This window comes from Carex rostrata, chromosome 18 (genome assembly GCF_964058835.1).
Source record: "Carex rostrata chromosome 18, lpCarRost1.2, whole genome shotgun sequence".
Lineage (NCBI taxonomy): Eukaryota > Viridiplantae > Streptophyta > Magnoliopsida > Poales > Cyperaceae > Carex > Carex rostrata.
This window is the reverse complement of record NC_135935.1, coordinates 9,718,603-9,742,308: the sequence shown is the minus strand read 5'-3', so window position 1 is coordinate 9,742,308 and position 23,706 is coordinate 9,718,603. Positions and strand designations below refer to the sequence as shown.

Sequence of the window (23,706 nt, the reverse complement as noted above, 5' to 3'; positions counted from 1 at the left end):
AAATACTATAGACCTATCAGCTCAAACAAATAACGACCAAGTTAGTTTTGGCTGACTTCTACCGGTTATTTACACGGAACAGCCAAAAGGTGAACAAAATAAGCTGTGCAATAAAAAAAATAGAATATATTGTGAAGAAAACTTATCTTATAAGCGAAACCGCAAGGAAGACAAGGGTGTTGCACGCGCGCCGTTCCAAGAAAGCAGCCCACTTCAGGAAAAACACCATCTACATAAACAAAAATACAACTCAATTATCAGTACTAATCAATAGTGAAAGTTGTCAGATCTGACCACCTAAAAAAAACTATAACATAGACCTATCAGATCGAAAAAGTAACGGCCAAGTCAGCTTTGGCTGACTTCTACTGGTTACGTACAAAAAACGGCCTCTAGGAGATGAAAAATAAGCTGTGCAACAAAAAAAATAGAATATATTGTGAAGAAAACTTATCTTATAAGCGAAACCGCAAGGAAAACAAGGTTGTTGCATGCGCGCCCTTCTAAGAAAGCAGCCCACTTCAGGAAAAGCTCCATCTACATAAACTAAAATACAACTCAATTATCGGTACTAACCAAGATTGAAAGTTGTCAGATCTGACCACCTAAAAAAAAACTATAACATACACCTATCGCTCAAAAAAGTAAAGGCCAAGTCAACTTTGGCTGACTTCTACCGGTTACGTACACAAAACGGCCACTAGGAGAAGAAAAATAAGTTGCGCAACAAAAAAAATAGAATATATTGTGAAGAAAACTTATCTTATAAGCGAAACTGCAAGGAAGACAAGGTTGTTGCAAGCGCGCCGTTCGAAGAAAGCTGTCCACTTCAGGAAAAGCTCAATCTACATAAACAAAAATACAACTCAATTGTCGGTACTAACCAAGAGTGAAGGCTGTGAGATCTGACCATCTAAAAAAAACTATAACATAGACCAATCAGCTCAAAAAAGTAACGGCCAAGTCAGCTTTGGCTGACTTCTACCGGATATGTACACAAAACAGCCAAAAGGAGAAGAAATAAGCCATGCAACAAAAAAAATAGAATATATTGTTAAGAAAACTTATCTTATAAGTGAAACCGCAAGAAAAACAAGGTTGTTGCACGCGCGCCGTTCCAAGAAAGCAGCCCACTTCAGGAAAAACTTCATCTACATAAACAAAAATACAACTCAATTATCGGTACTAACCAAGAGTGAGGTTGTGAGATCTGACCTACTAAAAAAAACTATACTATAGACCTATCAGCTCAAACAAGTACGGCCAAGTCAGCTTTGGCTGACTTTTACCTGTTACGTACACAAAATGGCCACTAGGAGAAGAAAAATAAGTTGGGCAACAAAAAAAATAGAATATATTGTGAAGAAAACTTATATTATAAGCGAAACCGCAAGAAAACCATGATTGTTGCACGCGCGCCGTTCCAAGAAAACAGCCCACTTCAGGAAAAACACCATCTAGAAAAACAAAAATACAACTCAATTATCGGTACTAACCAAGAGTGAAAGTTGTCGGATCTGACCACCTAAAAAACACTATAACATAGACTTATCAGCTCAAAAAAGTAACAGCGAAGTCAGCTTTGGCTGACTTCTACCGGTTACGTACACAAAATGGCCACTAGGAGATGAAAAATAAGCTGTGCAACAAAAAAAAAGAATATATTGTGAAGAAAACATATCTTATAAGCGAAACCGCAAGGAAAACAAGGTTGTTGCATGCGCGCCATTCTAAGAAAGCAGCCCACTTCAGGAAAAGCTCCATCTACATAAACTAAAATACAACTCAATTATCGGTACTAACCAAGATTGAAAGTTGTCAGATCTGACCACCTAAAAAAAAACTATAACATACACCTATCGCTCAAAAAAGTAACGGCCAAGTCAACTTTGGCTGACTTCTACCGGTTACGTACACAAAACGGCCACTAGGAGAAGAAAAATAAGTTGCGCAACAAAAAAAATAGAATATATAGTGAAGAAAACTTATCTTATAAGCGAAACTGCAAGGAAAACAAGGTTGTTGCAAGCGCGCCGTTCGAAGAAAGCTGTCCACTTCAGGAAAAGCTCCATCTACATAAACAAAAATACAACTCAATTATCGGTACTAACCAAGAGTGCAGGTTGTGTGATCTGACAACCTAAAAAAAAACTATAACATATACCTATCAGCTCAAAAAAGTAACGGCCAAGTTAGCTTTGGCTGACTTGTACCGGTTACGTACACAAAACGGCCACTAGGAGAAGAAAAATAAGTTGCGCAACAAAAAAAATAGAATATATAGTGAAGAAAACTTATCTTATAAGCGAAACTGCAAGGAAAACAAGGTTGTTGCAAGCGCGCCGTTCCAAGAAAGCAGACCACTTCAGGAAAAGCTCCATCTACATAAACAAAAATACAACTCAATTATCGGTACTAACCAAGAGTGCAGGTTGTGTGATCTGACAACCTAAAAAAAAACTATAACATATACCTATCAGCTCAAAAAAGTAACGGCCAAGTCAGCTTTGGCTGACTTGTACCGGTTACGTACACGAAAGGGCCACTTGAAGAAGAAAAATAAGCTGTGCAACAAAAAAAATAGAATATATTGTGATGAAAACTTACCTTATAAGCGAAACCGCAAGGAATACAAGGTTGTTGCATGCGCGCCGTTCCAAGAAAGCAGACCACTTCAGGAAAAACTCTATCTACATAAACAAAAATACAACTGAATTATCGGAACTAACCAAGAGTGCAGGTTGCGAGATCTGACAACCTAAAAAAAAACTTTAACATATACCTATCAGCTCAAAAAAGTAACGGCCAAGTCAGCTTTAGCTGACTTCTACCGGCTATGTACACAAAACAGCCAAAAGGAGAAGGAATAAGCCGTGCAACAAAAAAAAAAGAATATATTGTGAAGAAAACTTATCTTACAAGCGAAACCGCAAGGAAGACAATGTTGTTGCATGCGCGCCGTTCCAAGAAAGCAGCCCACCTCAGGAAAACCTCCATCTAAATAAACAAAAATACAACTCAATTGTCGGTACTAACCAAGAGTGAAAGTTGTCAGATCTGACCACCTAAAAAAAACTATAACATTGACTTATCAGCTCAAAAAAGTAATGGCCAAGTCAGCTTTGGCTGACTTCTACCGGTTACGTATACAAAACGGCCACTAGGAGAAGAAAAATAAGCTGCGCAACAAAAAAAATAGAATATATTGTGAAGAAAACTTATCTTATAAGTGAAACCGCAAGAAAAACAAGGTTGTTGCTCGCGCGCCGTTCCAAGAAAGCAGCCCACTTCAGGAAAAACTCCATTCACATAAACAAAAATACAACTCAATTATCGGTACTAACCAAGAGTGTGGTTGTGAGATCTGACCTACTAAAAAAAACTATAATATAGACCTATCAGCTCAAACAAGTACGGCCAAGTCAGCTTTGGCTGACTTTTACCTGTTACGTACACAAAATGGCCACTAGGAGAAGAAAAATAAGTTGGGCAACAAAAAAAATAGAATATATTGTGAAGAAAACTTATCTTATAAGCGAAACCGCAAGAAAACCAAGATTGTTGCACGCGCGCCGTTCCAAGAAAGAAGCCCACTTCAGGAAAAACACTATCTACATAAACAAAAATACAACTCAATTATTAGTACTAACCAAGAGTGAAAGTTGTCAGATCTGACCACCTAAAAAATACTATATCATAGACTTATCAGCTCAAAAAAGTAACAGCGAAGTCAGCTTTGGATGACTTCTACCGGTTACGTACACAAAAGGGCCACTAGGAGATGAAAAATAAGCTGTGCAACAAAAAAAAAAGAATATATTGTGAAGAAAACTTATCTTATAAGCGAAACCGCAAGGAAAACAAGGTTGTTGCATGCGCGCCATTCTAAGAAAGCAGCCCACTTCAGGAAAAGCTCCATCTACATAAACTAAAATACAACTCAATTATCGGTACTAACCAAGATTGAAAGTTGTCAGATCTGACCACCTAAAAAAAAACTATAACATACACCTATCGCTCAAAAAAGTAACGGCCAAGTCAACTTTGGCTGACTTCTACCGGTTACGTACACAAAACGGCCACTAGGAGAAGAAAAATAAGTTGCGCAACAAAAAAAATAGAATATATTGTGAAGAAAACTTATCTTATAAGCGAAGCTGCAAGGAAGACAAGGTTGTTGCAAGCGCGCCGTTCGAAGAAAGCTGTCCACTTCAGGAAAAGCTCAATCTACATAAACAAAAATACAACTCAATTATCGGTACTAACCAAGAGTGAAGGCTGTGAGATCTGACCATCTAAAAAAAACTATAACATAGACCAATCAGCTCAAAAAAGTAACGGCCAAGTCAGCTTTGGCTGACTTCTACCGGATATGTACACAAAACAGCCAAAAGGAGAAGAAATAAGCCATGCAACAAAAAAAATAGAATATATTGTTAAGAAAACTTATCTTATAAGTGAAACCGCAAGAAAAACAAGGTTGTTGCACGCGCGCCGTTCCAAGAAAGCAGCCCACTTCAGGAAAAACTTCATCTACATAAACAAAAATACAACTCAATTATCGGTACTAACCAAGAGTGAGGTTGTGAGATCTGACCTACTAAAAAAAACTATACTATAGACCTATCAGCTCAAACAAGTACGGCCAAGTCAGCTTTGGCTGACTTTTACCTGTTACGTACACAAAATGGCCACTAGGAGAAGAAAAATAAGTTGGGCAACAAAAAAAATAGAATATATTGTGAAGAAAACTTATATTATAAGCGAAACCGCAAGAAAACCATGATTGTTGCACGCGCGCCGTTCCAAGAAAACAGCCCACTTCAGGAAAAACACTATCTACATAAACAACAATACAACTCAATTATTAGTACTAACCAAGAGTGAAAGTTGTCAGATCTGACCACCTAAAAAACACTATAACATAGACTTATCAGCTCAAAAAAGTAACAGCGAAGTCAGCTTTGGCTGACTTCTACCGGTTACGTACACAAAAGGGCCACTAAGAGATGAAAAATAAGCTGTGCAACAAAAAAAAAGAATATATTGTGAAGAAAACTTATCTTATAAGCGAAATTGCAAGAAAAACAAGGTTGTTGCATGCGCGCCATTCTAAGAAAGCAGCCCACTTCAGGAAAAGCTCCATCTACGTAAACTAAAATACAACTCAATTATCGGTACTAACCAAGATTGAAAGTTGTCAGATCTGACCACCTAAAAAAAACTATAACATACACCTATCGCTCAAAAAAGTAACGGCCAAGTCAACTTTGACTGACTTCTACCGATTACGTACACAAAATGGCCACTAGGAGAAGAAAAATAAGTTGCGCAACAAAAAAAAAGAATATATTGTGAAGAAAACTTATCTTATAAGCGAAACCGCAAGGAAAACAAGGTTGTTGCACGCGCGCCATTCTAAGAAAGCAACCCACTTCAAGAAAACTCCATCTACATAAACAAAAATACAACTCAATTATCGGTACTAATCAAAAGTGAAGGTTGTGAGATCTGACCACCTAAAAAAAATTATAACATAGACCTATCAGCTTAAAAAAGTAATGGCAAAGTCAGTTTTGGCTGACTTCTACCGATTATGTACGCAAAACGGCTAAAAAGGAGAAGAAATAAGCCGTGCAACAAAAGAAAATATAATATATTGTGAAGAAAACTTATCTTATAAGCGAAACCGCAAGGAAGACAAGGTTGTTGCATGCGCGCCGTTCCAAGAAAGCAGTCCACTTTAGGAAAAGCTCCATCTACATAAACTAAAATACAACTCAATTATCGGTACTAACCAAGAGTGAAAGTTGTCCGATCTGACCACCTAAAAAAAACTATAACATAGACCTATCAGCTCAAAAAAGTAACGGCCGAGTTAGCTTTGGCTGACTTTTACCGGTTATTTACACGGAACAGCCACAAGGTGAACAAAATAAGTCTTGCAACAAAAAAAATAGAATATATTGTGAAGGAAACTTATCTTATAAGCGAAACCGCAAGAAAACCATGGGTGTTGCACGCGCGCCGTTCCAATAAAGAAGCCCACTTCAACAAAAGCTCCATCAACATAAACAAAAATACAAATCAATTATCGGTACTAACCAAGAGTGAAGGTTGTGAGATCCGACCACCTAAAAAAAACTATAACATATACATATCAGCTCAAAAAAGTAACGGCGAAGTCAGCTTTGGCTGACTTCTACCGGTTATGTATACAAAACAGCCAACAGTAGAAGAAATAAGCCGTGCAACAAAAAAAAAGATTATATTGTGAAGAAAACTTATCTTATAAGCGAAACCGCAAGGAAGACAAGTTTGTTGCATGCGCTCCGTTCCAAGAAAGCAGCCCACTTCAGGAAAAGCTCCATCTACATAAACAAAAATACAACTCAATTATCGGTACTAACCAAGAGTGAAAGTTGTCAGATCTGACCACCTAAAAAAAAACTATAACATAGACCTATCAGCTCAAAAAAGTAACGGCCAAGTCAGATTTCGCTGACTTGTACCGGTTATGTACACAAAATAGCCAAAAGGAGAAGAAATATGCCGTGCAACAAAAGAAAATATAATATATTGTGAAGAAAACTTATTTTATAAGCGAAACCGTAAGGAAGACAAGGTTGTTGCATGCGCGCCGTTCCAAGAAAGCAGTCCACTTCAGGAAAAGCTCCATCTACATAAACTAAAATACAACTCAATTATCGGTACTAACCAATAGTGAAAGTTGTTAGTTCTGACCACCTAAAAAAAAACTATAACATACACCTATCAGCTCAAAAAAGTAACGGCCAAGTCAGCTTTGGCTGACTTCTACCGGTTACGTACACAAAACGACCACTAGGAGAAGATAAATAAGCTTTGCAACAAAAAAATAAAATATATTGTGAAGAAAACTTATCTTATAAGCGAAACCGCAAGAAAAACAAGGTTGTTGCACGCGCGCCGTTCCAAGAAAGCAGCCCACTTCAGGAAAAACTCCATCTACATAAACAAAAAGACAACTCAATTATCGGTACTAACCAAGAGTGAAGGTTGTGAGATCTGACCACCTAAAAAAAATATAACATAGACCTATCAGCTCAAAAAAGTAACGGCCAAGTCAGCTTTGGCTGACTTCTACCGGTTATGTACACAAAACAGCCAAAAGGAGAAGAAATAAGTCGTGCAACAAAAAAAATAGAATATATTGTGAAGAAAACTTATCTTATAAGCGAAACCGCAAGAAAAACAAGGTTGTTGCATGCGCGCCGTTCCAAGAAAGCAGACCACTTCAGGGAAAGCTCCATCTACATAAACAAAAATACAACTCAATTATCGGAACTAACCAAGAGTGAAGTTTTGAGATCTGACCACCTAAAAAAAAACTCTACTATAGACCTATCAGCTCAAACAAGTAACGGCCAAGTCGGCTTTGGCTGACTTCTACCGGTTATTTACACGAAACAGCTACAAGGTGAAGAAATAAGACGTGCAACAAAAAAAATAGAATATATTGTGAATGAGACTTATCTTATAAGCGCAACCGCAAGAAAGCCATGGTTGTTGCATGCGCGCCGTTCCAATAAAGCAGCTCACTTCAACAAAAGCTCTATCTACATGAACAAAAGTACAAATTAATTATCGGTACTAACCAAGAGTGAAGGTTGTGAGATCCGACCAAACAGTTAATTTAAATCGTTCAACACGATCTCTACATTTATATATACTTGCAGACAAAGTTTTATTTGTTTTAGATAGGTAGAACACTACTATTGAATGATCTAAAATCTTTAGATAAAGTGATTTTTTACCTATCTAAAAAATCATTGAAAAAATTCTGAAAATTGTAAAATTTGATCTACAAGTACATGTACACTAGATGTCTTGTTGCAGTTACGGTGCAGCCGTTTCCTTTGTGTATGCTAACGTACACATTTTATATTCAAAATGTGTGTATATGCTACAAAATGTATAGAAGCATTAAATATTTCTTGAATTTGTATATACTAGACGATACCTTATCCAAAGATATATGTTATAAATTATGCTAGACAGGTAAATATTTCTTGAATTTGTATGTACCGGACGGTACCGTATCCAAGGGTAGTATCCAAAGGTAGTTCCAGTAGTTTGTAAGAAAGGAGCATATATAAAGGTTAAAGGAGCTCTTGCTGGTATAGAAGTATATATAAAGATTTATTAGAGAGCAAATAAATATTTGTAAAGGTTTATTACACCACAAACTTATATGGTAAGCAGCTAATTTCACAAATAAATTAATATAAGTGCCAGCAGTTTTTAAAGTAATCATTAATATTGGAAAATGTAAGCAAGAGTTATTATACAAAACAAAAATTGCAAAAAACATGTCACATATTTTACATGGGAATATAAGTAAGAGTTATCAAACAAAACAAAAATTACGACAAGCATATCATATATTTTACATGTACTCCAAATAGTTGGTAACTACATTAGTTATGTAAACATTAGTTTATTACAAAATGATTAGCAAAATAGCAGTAACACAGTCAACTGATATACCCAAGTCTTCAAATATAGAAAATACCTACTCCAGAAAAAATAAATGGAAAGAAATGAAATTAAACTAGAAAAAATATTTAGTTAGATTATTGAAGTCAATTACCAGCTTGCACGTACCTTAGCTAGGAAGCCAAATTGACCAAGCATTCTTGTGCTAACTATATCCAGCATTGTCACATTTGATTTCAGAACTATGCTTGTAAGTATGCTCTGCGAATATAGGAAACAAGTTCAACTTATGAAGAATCAATGACCATGTAAAAAATGAGACTGAAAATCAGGAATCAATTCAGAACAGAAAAACAAAATTTGAAGGTATTATGGCACAAAAATTACAGAATTAAGCGGACACATTTAAGGCGGTTCCAAAGCTGTGTCAAATTAAATATAAGTTAAAATGTCAAAACACAATTACAAAATAAAGAACAACAATAAATGATTGATACCTTTGATAGTGTGCGTGAATGAGACAGCAACAGCAGCGAAGGATATATTGCTAGTGACGTGACCCCATGGCAAACTGCAACTGGAATAAGTAGCTTGACCAGATCCGAGTTGATAGGCTACAAAAACAAACAAGGTATTGTTATATTTCATTAGTATTCTTTCTTTCCAAAGAATGCAACTGGTTCGAGGGCTGAAGAAACACACAAAAAAATAAAAAATGTCGGCGTAGAGACAAAAGAAAGAATAAAAGTCACAGCTACAGTACTATGCATAGTGCATATTGGTTCGTGTTATGAATCAATTTCTTCATTTTCAAAGTTTAAACAATCGATCTAAAATGTTCAATAAGATTTTCGTATGAAAATGTAATTGCAGATCAATTTTACATTTTTTTTAGAATTTTTTACTATTTTTTTAAAAAGGTTGAAAATCACTTCATCTAAAGATTCTAGACCTTCAAAAGTAGTGATTTTCTACCTATCTAAAAAATAGTAAAATATCCTAAAAAATGTAAAATTTAGTCTGCAAGTATATTTTTTATATTATTTCACATTGAACGGTTCAGATTAACTACTTGGACATCGAAAACAAAAATATTGATCCGTAGTACAGATCAATCTGCGCTATGCATTGTACCATAGCCTTACTGAAAATTAAAATGTTAACAAAGTTTTCTATTTAACTTACTGCACGTTCTAGTTGACCCATGCCCCAGCTGACAAGGAAATACACTACTCCCACGGTTAGATGAATTGCTTACACAAAACTGCTGAAAAAGAAGGATAGACGTCAGCTTACTATAAGTTCAACAGCCCGACACTGGGCCCCACACTTTTTACACAAAAAAAGAAAGGATAGTAAGCAAAGCCAAATAACCATGTACTATGGGTACAAGAAGTAATTGTGAACTTCTTGTTAAGGATGTTGAAGATCACATTGAGGAAATATATGCATGGGATATCATCAATCAAGTGATGCACTAATTAATATATTTGGGAAAAAATGAGATGGTTTTGGAAGTATGTTCACAATGAGGCTGGTCTTGGCGAAGAGGCTTTAACAAATTGGGCTCGAGAAGCAGTGCTGACCTGATCTGTCGACCTGATATTAGGTTTCCACCTTTAGAGATAGCTCGATATTAACTCGCTTCCATAATAATGGTCCATGCCATGTCTAGCACCTACACATAAAAAATCACAGATAAAATCTGGTTATTGTTAAGGCATAATCTTATACAAATAAGAAAGACCCAATCAACACAAGCATACCAGTCTACCAGTGTACATTACATACCAGTAAGTCATGTTTTGATTTCAAACAAATCTGAAGAAAGAAGAAGTGCATCAAGAACCAAAAAGAGAAGACCGACAAGTTATACATATGCATCTGATTTTCCTAAGTTACAAGCATGATCATTTTTCTCAAGGAAGAAAAGGTTGAAGAATCTGATCATGTGAGAAAACATTTAATTAAGGTGAAAACCAGTTGGCAATTTGCAAGCATGAATGGTTTTATTATACCATGCATTTGCAATTTGAAAACCAGTTGGTAATTCTAACAAATTTGAGACCTAAATTGGAAGATGAACCCAACACAATGGAAGGCGCAGAGGATAAACACTAATTAATGTCAATACAAAGAAAAGAAAAGGAGCCTGGAATTAAGAAAGGTTGGAGATTACTGTACCAGATCAATTTAATGCTGGCTTAACTGGGAGAATCAATTAAAATATGAAACTCTATATAGTTGCTCTAGTATTCACATTGCTGGTTCTTGTTCCTCAACCCACATTTTATATAATAGTTGTAAAAATTATGAATTTTTTTAAAGAGAAAAATGGTATAATATCCTTTACTTCGACAAGGCTCAAAGCTGATGTCAAGAAATGGTACAATTTGTTTTATTTTGAGAAGGCTCAGTTCTGATGAAAAAATGTTTGACAAAGCTTAAGGTCATAATACAGATTATTGTTCACTGGTATTATGGTTCTACTTCTTGCTTTGTTTTTTTCTTTCCCATGTGTTAGTCAATAAGTATTGAACCTTCCATGCTGGCATGTTTTTTTACACGTTGCCTTGTAAGCACCAGTACTATAAGTTGCTTGGACAGAACACTTGTATTGTCAATAAAGGCATGGCACCTGGTAGGTATTATATAAAAGATCTAACTGATTGTAAAAAAAAATTCCCTTATCTATGGTTACTTTCTGAGATCATGGCAGTAGCAAGCAATTTGCACTTGTATATGCAGCTGGACATAAACACCGAATTATCCTACGTATTTTGGCAAAAAAATTCACAATAGTTTTATCCACTAACCAGTATATTGGATAATACACCTAATGATGTCTGCTTTCTTCATATGCAGTTCACATCTCACTCCTGCAGTTCTATTGACTATTGCAGTGCCTTTACCTGTCAGCATAGATTGTTTTAACAGGGGTAACATTAATTATTTGTTACATAATGAATTGAACAGTTCTTCGACACCGTTAGGGGCCAGCTGGTTTATACTTCTGTTTTGACTGATTGATGGGATTAGTTCAATTCCTTTTGATAGAGGTTGTAAGAGATTGTGCGGATCTAATAGTATATCATCTCAATTTGTACTAACTTATGACATGTCTCTTGAATGCACTTGCAACATTTCTTTTTTGTTTTTTTTTACCTCAGTTGTAATATGCTTCTATTGCATCTTTATCATTCTAATCATTGTTGTTAAGGTTGTTATAAATTGTTTACAAACTTATGAAGGGAGCAGAAAGATGGTGACAAGCTTGAATATGTATATATTTCTCAACTGATTCCATTGATAAAGAGAAAAAGCAAAGAAGATGGAAAGACAGTACTTTACCTATGTGCAGGAAGAGATAGGAAGAGATACCAGAAAAACTTAGCTAAGAAGAGACGGGTAGATAAATCTGGAACCTTTGTTCACAAAACAACCAAAAAATTAAATAAGAAGGAAATAAATTGACAATTTGGAAGAACGGTAATGGAAGAAATGAAATAAATATAACCAATTGAAAACCCATCATTGCTGCTTGGATCTACTGTTCTTGACTCGACACTCACCGCTTAATTCCAAAGACAATAGCAACCATGTGAGATCAGCTTTTATGGAATTTCAATTGCACATTATTAAAAAACAGTACCTGCTTGGTTTATTGTTACAATATTTCAAACATTTTTATAATGTCAAGAGAAATGGAATAAATATAACCAAAAAAGAAACTGAAAAGGTAACACTAACCAACAGCCTCTCTTTCTCCTGCTGAGTTGTCTATTCGAGCACAAGTCAAGGAAAATCAGTAGCTAGTGCATGTGCCAACTTCCTGCTCCTACAGAATTGAAAATACAAACAACTTAGGTGTACCCCAGGAACCAGACTACCGCCCAAACCAGCAGCAAATCAAACCGACAATAGATTATCGTAACACAAGATTAATTAGAAGAATAATTCACTTACTACCTCTTCCTCATGCTAGTTGATTGCTCTGGAAGGGACACCAAGCAAGCGCCTTCAAAGCAGCACTATGATTGGGAAACCGGTCAATAGGGTTGGATGAAGTAAGGTGCCACAGACTTGTTACTTGTAGTATAATATACCTTATAACAGCAATGGCAATTGAGATGAGCCAAAAATACCAGCTTTGATCATTTGGATATGTTCTAAATACTGTTACTTTGTGTTTGTTTTCCATGGGAACAAAACTTAAGTGTAAATTATAGACTAAAACTTAGCCTGTTGGTGCCTCCATTTTGCTAAAAAATTAAGTAGAGTTAAGTGCTAACTATCTGATAGTATATTCATTAATAATTATGAAATAGACGTCTTTTTTTTTTACCCGTGTGTGATAGATGATTATGCACGGAGTGAAATTAAATTATGCCCGAAGAAATAAATTAAACACAAAACCAATCCTGATGAAGAGGGAATGCTCAGCTTCTTGACCCTTCTTCAATGAAGGGTACTTTACCTCATCTTCTCTCCTCTGTCTCTCCATTCTATAATGACGAGAATAACCTCACCAGCCTTGATGGTGATTCTCTATCTGTTAACAGCAATATAATATATTATATTAAATTATCGACTGAAACATGTAAAAAAATCATTAACGACCCAATAGTTTCATAATAAATGTTCTGTTTAACACTGCACTTAGCAAAACGAAACATGATATCTAGAATCCGAGGTTCACTGCCAAATTATCTCATCAAAATTCCAACATTCACTTAGATCCTCTAGCATATTATAAGAAATGAAGTTAGTTTTTCTCAATTTGAGGGAAAAAACCTACCTGCTGTGAGTTTGATCTTAGCAATATTTTCATACGAGTTTGATTCAAATGATAGCTTTGTGTTAGAAGTGTAACCTGCTCTAACAGCACCAGATCCTGATTGACTAGAGATTTGAAGTGGTTCTGCATCTTAAACCCCAGAAAATCCTTGTTTCTGGATCTTAAACCCTGAGATACACGATTTCTCACTGAAATTGAAAAAAAAAAATGAAGCGTGAATTGATAATCATGCATAAAAGCCCTTGAAACCCCTTTATCAAGAAATTATGGTAAAAAAACGATACTGAAGCAGAAACTAAACGAAATCGAAATTTTTCACAATTGTAAAAGAAATAAAAAATTTGTCAAAATTAAGGTCAAAAATGCAAAATACTAGACCAATTGACAGAATTTCAACATTGTAGTGTGAAATTTAGAGAGGAAATTTAGAGAAAAGTACCTAAGAGGGAGAAGACGCTTGTCAGAGCTCCATGGAAGCGCTCTCTCCCGGATCTCTCTCCCCCTCACTTCTCCCTTCCCACCCTCCTCTCCTTCTCAGTTCTCACCCCTTCTATCCCTGATCTCCCTTTCTCCTCTTCCCCTCTCCCTCTCCCCTCCTCCTCCAACTCCTACCGCCTGAAAGACTTGATCCAGCTCAGCTCAGCGAGGGCTACTGCGGTGGTTCGGTGACGATCGCTTCTTATGCGACGAGATCGGAGGTTTTATAGAAATAGTCTCACACGCGCGGGAGGAGAGTAGAAGCGGAGGCTTGGAGCGAGAGGAGAGGCGTAAGATAGAGGCACGCTCTCCCGATCTCTCTCTACCTCGCGGAACTAAATGCCACTGAATAGAAGAATAGGAGGAGCGGGGCAAATAGCCGTTGTGAACTTGTGATCGAACGAAAATGGAAAGAGGATTTCCTAAGATATCAAACAAACAGATTTGGAATGGACCACCTGAGTTTTTAGTTTGGGATTTTAGGAAAGATGATGATAGCAAACAGATTTGCTAAGATACCAAACAGATTTGGAATGGAGGAGCTGAGACAGAGAGTCATTCAAACTTATTCGTTTGGGGTTTTAGGAAAGATGATGATAGCACCTGAGGTAATATAAATTTTGAGTTTAGAAATTACCGGTGCATTCCGCATGAATCATTTTTTACTTGATTGATTCGACAGTTTTAGCAATAGTCCTTTGCGTGCAGAGCAAGCCATATACTTCAGCTTACTTTTATTTCACTAACCTTACAACTTTTATAAATTTGGTTAAGATTTTTTTTAATTTCAGTAAAAAATTTCACAAATAATGTATTAAATTAGATAAAATTTTACTATTAATGATTGTCATCAAATAATGCACTGCTACTAAATTAATGATTTTATGCAAATAACAAAGTTATATACATTTTTATTATTAATGATTGTCATCAAATATACTTGTAAATATATCTAATAAATGATGGGTTTGTAATTTTTGTCATGAAAATAATATTCCTCTTCTCCTCTCCTGTGTTCAATTTTATTTTTTACATCTTATTTGACTGAATTTTTTCAAAAATAATAAATAAACAAGTACATCTTATTTTCGCAAAATCCAACCTCACTACTACCCTGAATTTTTTTTACATCTTTTGTTTTTAATAAAATTAAAATTGAGGACCGAAAATTTTGTTTCAAAAGAATATTAGGAAAAACCTTCAAAAATCAAATGAAATGCACTAAACAATCGTTGTTTATTTTCTACTTTGGACAATAATGAACAAGTGCGTTAGGTTCATTTTGGATTTATTACTAGCAAATGAAGCTTTAGGTTTCTTAAAGAACAATTAATTGCTTTAGGTTCAACACGATACATGTACGGGTATGGATATGACAATACAATGCAATACATATTAGTCATTGGCGGTGACCAAACCATCATGGATTTTTCCGACTAACCGGCCGATTATTCTCGATTATTTATGATTAATCGCTTCGCGGTATCATGCATATCTGCCCGACGACCGCAAACCGTTATTTACAACATTAATTTAAATTACTTAGATGATAGAGGTGAGAAGTAAAATATATAGTTGTTAAAAATGAGGAGAGATAATACATTATTTTCAAACAATATTATGTTTATATAAAATTCTTTTTTAGAAAAATCTTTAAATATTTGTTTACGGCACGAACAAGTACATATCCACCAAATATTATTAATTAATTGCGAAAAAAGTACATCACAATATATATATACTGCGAGAGTGATCATGCTATGGAACAAGTTACGTACTACTATTCGATTATTTTTATTAATATTTATGTTCCAACTTATACAATCGTCAAAAGCAACATGTGCTCCTCATCAACAATGTATCAATTACTTGCTCATAATTTTATTTGTTCTAATCAAATAATTCATCAAATATTTATGCAAACAATGATACTAGAATGTCTCAAAAGCATGCATGTTGGAGCATGTTTGTCTTCATAAATTAATTTCAGTTGTATTTTGAATTCTAATGTTAAAAAAAAATTGACAAATAATATTCAAATTCAACAAATATCAAAAATTGAATTTACGACATGTTGTGTATAGTATTTTGTGATTTTAATCAATTTCATATACATTTTGAGTCATATATATGGTACGTAACTTATATTAACTTATTTAAGACAATTCAAAATGATATATTAATTATTAAAAATTTATACATACTTCCAGTGTACATCTATATTGTGTTGCGAGGGCAAATCGGTGTTTAATTTATACGGATCATATTTCAAGTCATAAAGTAATAATAACATAACAGTCATGTATTCTGCTATTACTAATTTATTATTGATGTCTTTGGGAATACATTTATTTTTTTATACTAAGAAATGCATAAATTTAATTAAAAGTTTGATCAAATTGCACGAGTTTTCATGTCAATTTTGCAGTCGATGAAAATAATAAATATTTACAACATGTTTATATGCATCTTCTGAATTTTTTTAACTATAATTAAACAAAATTCTTCAGATGAAAGGAGAAATGTTATTTACAAAAAACAGGTTCACTGAAACAAATGTTCGGTAGAGATAGAAAACAAATTTATCCATTGCATAGAACAACGGTTCCGTGGATCTAACTAGGTGCTACAAAAAAATTCAACCAGAGGGTCCTCCAAATCGTTAGTTAGGTGGAGCATTTTATTTGAAAATACTATATTTTAATGTTTTTATCTTTTTATTTATATTTCAAATTTAAAATTTAAATATCAAATATAAAGCATTACATTAGTATTTTTTTTTTATTTTAAACGAGTGACATGTATATATAGTAAAATTATGTTAGATTAAAATGTAAAAATAAAAATAAAGGCATTGAAATTAATCTATCATTGTTAATTAATTAAATTCAATTCTTTAGCTGCTTGATATAGAATAAAATAACAATATCAATAAATTGGATTCAGTACTTTAATTTTTAAATTTGAAATTTAAATAAAATAGTAAAGTTATGATATTTTACGATACCAAAACACATGTGACATCGAATTATGAATGAAATCTACACAAACTCACAGTTGTTTTTTTTTTTTTTTTTTATGATACAAATTGAGGCATGTATCCATTAGAAACAAGGTGTAGCAAATGTTCCCAAATGTAGCGAATGTGTCATTTAAATTAGCAATATGTATAACTTGTTGGATGTACGTACTGTAATGCCCCTAAATGCTAATAAATATAACTAATTAAGTTGGATGTCCAGCTTAATTAGTTAGATTAACAGCTTGTTGGATGTACGTACAGCGCATGCTCAGCTCAATGAAGCGATACAAGCTAGCTAGCTAGGTGTCATGAAATATATATATAGCTAGAGGCGAAAATGGAGGAACCGATATAGCAACTGGAACAATAAAGCAACAAATTAATTAATTAAGACCCATGCCAATTAAGGAGCTCAAAGTCAAAGATGAAATTGATGCATGCATCCATGCCGTGCCGTCAACAATTAATATATGCAAGGATCGATTAATTGGGCAGCGAATTGGGCATGAGGCCCGGCCCCCATTTAATTAAATTGCTGACTTCATCCATCCGTTACCACTTGCCCGTTAGAGAGACGAATCGCTGCAGCCTGCAGCGCAGGTCCCACATCGTCAGGACGGGAAAAGAATTAATGGAGCGATCCACATGTTCTTCTGTATTTCATTTGAGTAATGTAGACGTACGGTACATTATATATATATATATATTTTACTACTTATTTTTCGTATATGATATGATAACCTATAAAATCAAGGAAAATGATTGCCAATTAATTTATTAACTTCATCATTTCAATTTCACGCCTTCCGCCATTATTGCTCTATGCTACCATGCTAGCTAGTTAATTACCTACAAAAATCCACTATTAAATTTCCTCTTTTTCTCATTTTGGGGTATTTTACATATTAATTAATACATTACATAATTAATAAGGAGGTGCAAATATAGGTAACTTAATACAAAAATATATATGAATTAAATTAATCTGACAATAATTCAAATTTCTATGCTACCAATCACAATTTAAATTTGATAACTTTTATCATCTAATTCATAGTAAACTTTGATAATTTTATAATGCAACATAATAATCATTGCTTTTATTTATTAGAATTATAAACTAATTCCTAGTTTACTGAGAAGAAAAATTAACCTTTGCATCTGAATTGGGGCAAGGAATTCAAGCCCACCAGATGCCACGTCATCAATTATATGAGGCTTGTACAATTAATCAATCAATTAATGTGTTATGTTCTTTTACAAAATGGACCCCCCAAAAAACCTATATATAATATAACCATTATCATAAAGTTTTTGGGGTCCGGTCCGGCCTTCACACCATATATGCGTAGGCGTAGCGTAGATGCCACCTCAATCATAAAGTTTTTGGGGTTTCGGGTTTTCAGGTTTTGGATTCTTAAAATTTGCTCTGATTCACATTGTTAAATGCATCCTTTTTTTACGTGGCACATAATTTTTGTAAGCTAATTTGTTTGTAATAATAAATTTTAATTATTTGAAGCATTGAATCAAGACATGTCAAGTAAAAAAATATAGATGATTAATTTAAGAAAATCCAAAGAAAGGATCACAACAAAATATAAATGATTAGTCTCTCAAAACATTACAAAATATAGTTGAAGAAGGCCGGGAGAGACAGAATGAGAGAGAGATATCCGACATGAACATTTAAATAAAATAAAAAATGAGGAGACTTGAATCTTTTACTGGGTAAAAATATTGACAAAGTAGTGTTTGCTTCATGCAGAGCATTAGTCATCAGCAGTTCTGTTTATAATCTATTGTTTATGCGCTGTAAAAAGGAAAAATTGCTCTGTTAATATTATTATCTCATCGATGTTCAAACTATGTTAAACGTTAAGGGTAAAACTAGGGTGTTTCTAAGTTCACTAAATTTTTTTCGTAAACACAATTCTAAAATCTATATGATTAACTTCAAAAAATGAATCCAAATTGTTGAAATCTATCTACTTTACGAGTAATGTGTCAACATACAAAAATTTTAAATTTTCAAATTAATTTTGTATAGAGTCAAATGGTAAAAAAAATTCAAAAAATGAATGCATTAAAATTATTTATAAACCTTCTAATTTTGACTGATTGACTTTATACTAAATTAATTCGAAAGTTTAAAGTTTTCCCATGAAGCTCTGCAAATCCTGACTCGTGAGCATAGCAACAAATGAATAGCTCGGGTTGGTTTGACGCCAAAAATTTGTGATTCGGGTAATAATTTGGCTATAATTCGAGAATAATTCGGTACAATAATAAAGTAAAAAAAACCCCAAGTTAACATTTACATTCATATTCTTGGTGAGCTGAAGTTTTGCACATCCTAACTCCTAAGCATAGCAACAAATGAATAGTTTGGATCGGTTTGGCGTCAAAAGTTTGTGGTTCGGGTAATAATTTGAGAATAATTCGGTACAATAAAGAAGCAAAAAAACTCCAAAAATAAAATTTGGTTTTTTTTTTTTTTTTTTTTGCGAATAATTTGTGACTCGCATTATATTCATGAATAAAACGTATTATATTTTTTTTGCGTTTTATTCAAAGTTCGATTCGAATAATTCGCGTATATCGTTACTATGTTTCTCAGTCCTGAGCACAAAGTTAATATTAACAGTCGCTTTACGAGTTGCTCCAACTAAATTGACACAGAAGAACAAGCCCTTAACGTGCGCTGGACACGTGACAGTGATTACAGGAGAAGATCGCCATCTACATCTAAAGGCTAAAAATTCGAAATTCTTTTTAATGAAATAAAGATAGGGATATATAAAGTCTTCTATCTTTTATAAATAAAATAATCTTCAACGTAACTCAATATTTAAATATGTATATATAGTCTCTCACTACTAGAATTCTGAACCTTCCCAATGATTGATCAATTAAGTTCTTGAATAATTTGAAAAGGACTAAGAGAAAGAAAGAGGGGAGAAAAAGTATGAAAAATAATATTTAATGCAACTATCAATTGAAAAATTATATAACTACATTAATTTAGAGACCACGTCTTATTTTGATCAACACCGTATTTTTTTTTATATGTACTATATAATACATTGTACTATAATTGTTTTGCTAATTTTGTTATAATCACAATTAATTGTTTTAGTGGTAAACTAAAATCTTAACAATTTATAGGAACCTTCGCGGAACTATAATTAATTCTAGTAATAAAATAACTTTACACTTAAAATAACTTTACACTAGTAATTAAAAAGTTTGCTAAACATTTACTGGTAGCTTTAGCAACAATTTGTTATAAGTTACTTTTAAAAAATTAGATCTGTTTGAAAAGTGAAAATTATAAATGTTGTGCTTGTGATTTATTAGTGAGAGGAGGGTTAGGGTGTGGACCAAAGAAAACAAATTAAAATACAAGTTGAATTGTCAATTTTACTAAAAACTCCATGCAATTGACTTGTACAACACGATTTGGGATTAATTTAAGCAAGTCCGGAGAAAACAATCAATCTCTACCATTTCTCTAATATCCGATAATCTTATTTATTTTTATGAAATTTATTTGTACTTATTTATGATATTGAATAATATGAAGGTTAAAATGCAAAACTTTATAAAAAAAAAACTACCGTGGCATTCAAGCCACGTGGCTCCGTGCATGTAAATTTTTGACCGCCATAAATTTCATTAAAAGGCTTCTCTATCTCTTTTAATTAAGAAAAGTAAAAAAAAAAAAAGAGTGAAAAAATGAAAACTAAAACTGAGAAAAAAAAAAAAGTTTCTTTTGCTAAAATAATTTTGATACCGATTATTATTTTATTATCTGTTCGATTCGAATGTTGATTCTGAACTGTTGATTGTAATTAATTAATATGATTTGAATTTCTGAATTGATTATTATCAGGTAACGTGTAACGTCACGTAAATTAAGGTATGGATTAATTTGAAACTTTTGTCATGTTAAGATATTTCCGTTAATAAAAAAAAAACATAAAACGATTAATAAACATATTACTAGATCAAATCAGAAAATTCAGAATTTCATATAACCTGTCTCTGTTTAATAACCGATTAATTAAAATTGAGATTAATATAATATATCTTTCATAAGTTTTTTTTTTCTCCGTTTGACAAATGGTTCGAGGTTCAATCAAATTAGAATTCAATTCTATTTAAGAACATTTCATTTAATAACAAACATGAATCTATTAAAAATCCTTGAACCGTCCAGTACCAAAATTTATTCAAAATATAACTCAATAACATTCAATTTAATTGATAAAACTTTCAATCAATATGAAGCATTTAATTAGATGAAACCCTTAACCTTTAATTAGATGGAACCTCTATTTAAACCCCAACCATTCCCCATAAAAAAATCGCAGCCACATACAAACCATAACCTTTCAATCCGAATATTGGACTTCTTACTCTTGTTTTTATATAAGAATTGTTTATATAATAGTTCTAGTCTCCTGAGTAATGAAAAATAGATTCGAAATAAAATCTCTTACTAACAATATTTTCTGTATTTACTTAAAAGTGACTTTTGAACCGGAATTAATAACTGAGAACCCAAATATTTTTTTTTCTAATAACAAATAAAGACATATATTATTTTTCTTACAACCGCAAAAAATTGGACACGAAAAATTATTTTTCTAATAAATCAAATTATATAGTATTCCATCTATTTTCAAAGAAATATATTAAATATTTCTAATATTTTAATACAAAAATAAATAAATTATAAAGATTTCTATTTAAATAAAAAAATCTGAAAATTTTAAAAAAAATTGAAACCGCAAAAAAATTTTGAGGTTTTTTTAAAAAAAAAATGTGGTTTTGGAATTCTAAAACCTCAAAAAAAAATTGCGATTTTTTTAAATCGTATTTTTGGAATTCTAAACCGCAATAATTTTTTTTTGCGGTTTTAGATTGAATTACCACAAAAAAATTTGTGGTTTGGGTAGATTTCGAAATCTTACGTAACTTTGGTTAGTTTTTTAAATTTAATTATTTTTTTTAGATATTATAAAAAATTCGGTGAAGTTGATCGAATTACAGACAATTGCTTTTTTTTTTTTTTTTTTTTTTGAAGTGAACTACAGACAATTGCCAGTCTTTATCCTCTGAGATATCCCAAACTTTGACTGACTTTATGGAAAATCTCAACCGTTTAAATGTGTTATGCACAAATCTCAAAGCACACAGAATACTGACCCCCAACGTCACCTCACCTCCGAATAGGCACCGGACACGTCGGTCACACAAAAGTTGAGATATCTCAGAGGATACGCACTCGACAATTGCTAGAGTCAGCTTCAATCAGGGAAAATATCTGCTACGATCCTGAGCTATGTTACTCGGATACTTCAGTTTAGGCACCGTACCCGTATCGGATACGTATCGGATACCGATACGCGTCCGATACGGCCACGATACGTATCCGATACGCCAGCTGGCGTATCGGCTGACGTGGCGTATCCTTACTCAGTCGATACGGTCACCGATACTCTGTTGACTCGTGTGGACACGGCTGGATACGGTGGATACGGCTGTCAGCGCTCGTGAACCGCACCCGCACCCGTGCACCGCGACTGCGAGCGGATCCGAAACTGTGAACCGCGCAAACACCGTCTTGCACCAGAGGAAATATGAGGTTTTTTATGCTGTCGCGCGATTCGAACCTGGGAAGGCCCAGTCCCAGCGCAAAACGGTTGTCCACTGCGCCATTTGTTTTTGTTGTTAGATGAAACCAACCAATATATATAATGCAAAGTTTAATTCAAGTTTGGAATTAGTAATATAATTAATATAATGAAAAAATAAAATATATAATAAGCGTATCGTATCCTTGATTTTTGAAAATTACCGTATCGCCGTATCCGTATCGTATCCGATACGATACCCGTATCCGTATCCATGCAACATAGATCCTGAGGGATTTTAGGGTCCCTACAATTCCAAATCCAACCTTTCATTTTTTTAAACTGTACGAATCTCTATAAAAGTTTTCTTTTATGCACAAATCTTAAAAGAAATGAAAGGTTAGATTTGGAATTGTAGATTTATTTCCCTTCAATCATGAACTATAAACCTAAAAGGATTCCTTTCCATATACAAGGCCCAGATAAAGCCCAAATTGTACCGAGCTTAATAGGACCTCCATCAATTCAATGAAATATGAATTCCAATCATTTTTCATAACAAAATAGTGTGTCCGTAGAAGATAAAACTATTGTATTTGTTTATAAGAGCGGAAGGATTTTAAGAATTTAACTACCCCTCTTCGTACCAAAGCAGAGTGAGGTCCGAATCCCCTAAAGTAACTCAATTATTTAATTTAGATCTGGACCATCCGATTTGAATCCGAATCAATCCGGTCCGAGGTGGAGCGCAAAGGGCCCCTTTAATTTGACGGCCCGATTTGAATTTGATGATACATATCTAAACTCAAAAATTGAGTTACTTTAGGAGATCCGAATTAAGCAGAGTGTGTGATATCTCTATTCTTATATTATGCACGTAGTTGTTCTGATCTGTCAACGGCTGAAATTAAAATATGAATTTTCGTATTGAATATCAGCCCTCCAATCACTTAATTTGTCTTCTTTTGATTAAATACATCTATTTTATGTGTAGAAATGTAATTTGTCTTCTTGATATTAAATACATCTATTTTATATGTAGAAATCTAGAAATCTAAATTTAGTTAAAAACATAGTCGTCACACAGACTGCTACATGATTTGAATGAATTCCTAACAATTTGTTTCCTTATTTTTTCTTACAACTATCTCTGATTCCTACAATTAAATTATTTACTTATTTTTCTGGTTCATCAGTTTTATTTCTCTTATTCCTCTATAGTTTCGACAAATGAAAATGAAAACAACTGTATCTTTTAAAAATTTGTTTAGAACTATTGTATCTTTGTG

General features: G+C 33.5%; 1 long non-coding RNA gene across 1 annotated transcript; it reads right to left on the bottom strand.

Annotated features, from left to right (window-relative positions):
* Positions 1-11,992: 11,992 nt before the first annotated feature.
* Positions 11,993-13,779, bottom strand: LOC144569753 (uncharacterized). The gene is made up of 5 exons (XR_013516152.1): positions 13,716-13,779; positions 13,277-13,464; positions 12,448-13,030; positions 12,229-12,316; positions 11,993-12,052 (listed from the first exon to the last, which is right to left on the bottom strand). It is a non-coding gene; the product is annotated as an uncharacterized LOC144569753 (long non-coding RNA).
* Between the last annotated feature and the right edge of the window lie 9,927 nt (positions 13,780-23,706).